Source organism: Vigna umbellata, chromosome 9, assembly GCF_029865625.1.
Source record: "Vigna umbellata cultivar VRB3 chromosome 9, Vumbellata_1.0, whole genome shotgun sequence".
NCBI lineage: Eukaryota > Viridiplantae > Streptophyta > Magnoliopsida > Fabales > Fabaceae > Vigna > Vigna umbellata.
This window is the reverse complement of record NC_142173.1, coordinates 30810551-30814129: the sequence shown is the minus strand read 5'-3', so window position 1 is coordinate 30814129 and position 3579 is coordinate 30810551. Positions and strand designations below refer to the sequence as shown.

The following is a 3579-nucleotide window of genomic DNA, read 5'->3' as shown; positions in this document are numbered from 1 at the left end:
TAAATACACTTACCCATTTGTTACTTTACCTTCACATTTCCAAGTTAAAAAAAAAAAATCAGTAATCTTACACTTCCACGTGTCCCAATTCCAATTAATAAAACGAATCTTCGTTCTTCCCTCCCAGTCCCAGACAAGTCTCACAATCCCTTCTTTGTTAGATACAACCACGTGTCCAGAAGATTCTCCATTCAGCACAACACAATCTCCTCCTCTTATAATAACTGCTTGCGCCAACTACCTACACCTGTGCCCATTCATTTCCAAATCCACATATCACAAACTTCCTTCTCTTCTCTTCTTTCATTCCTTCCAACCATCCAATGACTCCAAGGGATCGCCGCATCTTATCATTCCCGGCGGTTCACCCTTGCGGCGACATATCTCCGCCCACACTTCTCGCCTCTCTAATCACTCTCTCCCAGTCCGTATGCAACTTTCAACCCGAATTGTTCCCTACTCAACGTCGCAACGCACGAGAAACGATACGCCAAATCGGTATACTCTTAGTTCTCCTTCAAGAAATTCGAGACCGCGGTTTATCAATCCCTCACTCCACCATCCTCTGCCTCGCAGAACTCCACTTCGCCTTGCAAAAAATCAACTTCTTGATGCAAGATTGCACGCTCCAAGGCGCGCGCCTTTTAATGCTTTCCAAATCGCAACACGTCGCATCCCAGTTCCGCTGCCTCATTCTCGCCGTCGCCACCTCCCTCGACGTTTTGCCTCTTCAAGAGTTCGACGTGTGCGCTGAAGTCAGGGAATTGGCGGAGTTAGTAACGAGGCAAGCGCGGAAAGCCAAGTTCGAAGTGGACCCCAGCGACGCGCGAGCGTGCAAAACTCTCCACAATGTTCTTCGGCTGTTCGCGAGGGGAACGGAACCTGACCTCAGCTCCATGCAGGGAATCATCGACTACCTCCAAATTAGAACATGGATGGATTGCAATAAAGAGATTATTTTCCTAGAAGAAGAAATCAGCTTAGAGTGTCGCGATCGAGACGAGCGAGAGGTTCCGTTGCTCAGTAGCTTGGTAGGGTTCTTAAGTTACTGCAGAGGTGTCATTTTCGAAACTACGGAAGACATTAATCAATCTGAAGGAAGATGCAGTACCGAGATGACTCCGTTAACGTTAACATTATTAACGTCCGTTAATCCAGAAGATTTCCGCTGCCCGATTTCCCTCGAGTTGATGACGGATCCGGTGACGGTGTCAACGGGTCAAACCTACGACCGAGCCTCCATTCAGAAATGGCTCAAAGCTGGGAACACCACGTGTCCCAAAACAGGGGAGAAGCTAACCAACACAGAGTTGGTTCCGAACACAACTCTCAAGAGGCTCATCCAACAGTTCTGCTCCGACAACGGCATTTCACTCAACCGCCCATCTAACCGTAACCGCAACATCGTCGCAGGTAGTCCGGCGGCGGCGCACGCCGTGCAATTCTTGGCGTGGTTCCTTACGCGGAGGCTGGCGTTCGGAACGCATGAACAGCAGCAGAAGGCCGCTTACGAGATTCGCGTGCTTGCTAGAACCAGCATTTTCAATAGGTCTTGTTTGATTGAAGTGGGAGCAGTGCCTCCTCTACTAGAACTTTTAGCATCTGCGTCTAACGATAAACCCACTCAAGAGAACGCAATCTCCGCTCTATTGAAGCTCTCTAAACATCCGAATGGACCTAAAAATATCATAACCAGTGGGGGCCTAAACGTAATTCTCTCCGTGCTGAAGAACGGAGTTAGCCTCGAAATTCGTCAAGTAGCTGCTGCCATCATGTTTTATCTCTCTTCGGTGAAAGAGTACCGGAAAATAATAGGTGAGAACCCCGAGGTGATTCCGGCTTTAGTGGAGTTAGTTAAAGAAGGAACAACCTGCGGGAGAAAGAACGCCGTGGTTGCCATTTTCGGGTTGCTTTTGCTTCCTAGGAATCACCAAAGGGTGGTCGCGGCTGGAGCAGTTCCTGCGCTGCTTGACATTTTGGCTTCTTCAGATAAGGAGGAGCTTGTGACTGAAGCATTGGCGGTTCTTGCAGCGCTGGCTGAGAATGCTGACGGGGCGCGTGCGATATTGGAAGGTTCGGCGTTGGGGTTAATTACGGGAATGCTGCGATCTGTGACGTCAAACGTGGGGAAAGAGCACTCTGCTTCGATTTTGTTGTCGCTTTGCGTGAATATTGGGGCGGAGGTGGTGGCTGTTCTGGCGAAGGACCCTTCGGTGATGCCATCGCTTTATTCGCTTGTGACGGGTGGGAGTAGTCAGGGCGCAAAGAAAGCGCGGTTCCTGATTAAAGTTATACAGGACTTCCACGAGACTAGAACTTCTGGACTCAAGGGTTCCTCTCCTCCGCAGGAACGATCGCTTCACGTTTGGTGATCATTATTCTGATTCACGAGTTGCAAACTTCAATGGAACCAACCCCTTCTCCCTCTGTGAATACGCGTAAGCCTTTTTTCTGTAAATACTAAATACTGTAACATGTTACATTGGTTTTTGTCAGATTTTACATTTGTGAAATTAGCTCCATGCTCTTTTTTATGGCCCGTGAGCTAATTTCAATAAGCGAGCTTTTTGCTTAGCTCATATGAAAACTCGAATTTTTTTGTATATCTCTGGTTACGAATTGAAGTGTTGTGAAATTAGATGAGGAAGTTTTATCTCTGGATTTCTTCATTAAATTCTTTCTGTTTCTCCGACTCTGGTCTCTCTGTGGAGACATTCAAAGCTGTGAATCATTCACCAATCATAGAACGAGCGCATAGAGGTTCGAATGAATGAAAAGGGCAAATCAATTTGATATTTCAGTATCTACCTTTGCTAAAACGCACTTATAAAAACAACACATTTCTTTTATACAACATAAATATAAAATATTTTACAATCTTCCTCAATTAAGTATTGATGCATTATTTCAAAATGCAAGATATTTGGATATAATTGGACCACAAGGTTTCATGGTGAAGAAGAAGGAAAGAATGTTGAGAAAGAATTCTCCACTGTTGAACAACTACTAAACTCATTTACCATTGAATAAATATCTTTTTAGAATTAAATATGTATTTAGTTTTTGAATTTAAACGAGAAATTGAAATTGTTTCTTTTAAAAATTTGAACCAATTTCATTTCTTTACAATATTAATGTATGAGTTATATCATCGTGAGCCAAACGAAATTATGTATTTAGAAATAACAAACAATGTTGAACGATAATTATCCTAGATACGTGACACTCATTTCTTTCTCAACTTCACCGTTCCCTCCCCACCCTTACCCTTTGATGAAGTTATACATACACCATTTTGTAAATGCTTTTTTCCCCTTTGCCTCTCTCCGTTCCTTTTTCTACCTTCTAGATTTTGCAATTTTAGTTTCACTAAAGACGTTTAAGTCAAAAGGGTCATAAGAACTTGTTACTATAGACTTGTAGCCGGCCGATCGAATATGGTGGTGTATTGGCTTGAAAGGACCGAGCGGTCCACGTGCATGAAAGAGTCTCACAGTCACTTGGTCCCGACAACAGTTAAACAGAGTTAAAGTGCAATCAAGGCAGCAACAACTACGGATAAGTGGTTAAGGTTTGCAT

At 44.3% G+C, this 3579-nt stretch overlaps 1 pseudogene; it reads left to right on the top strand.

The window, feature by feature from the left end:
* The first annotated feature begins 213 nt into the window (after window positions 1-213).
* On the top strand, window positions 214-2655 carry LOC148193190 (U-box domain-containing protein 19 pseudogene; annotated as a pseudogene).
* The last annotated feature ends 924 nt before the right edge of the window (window positions 2656-3579 follow it).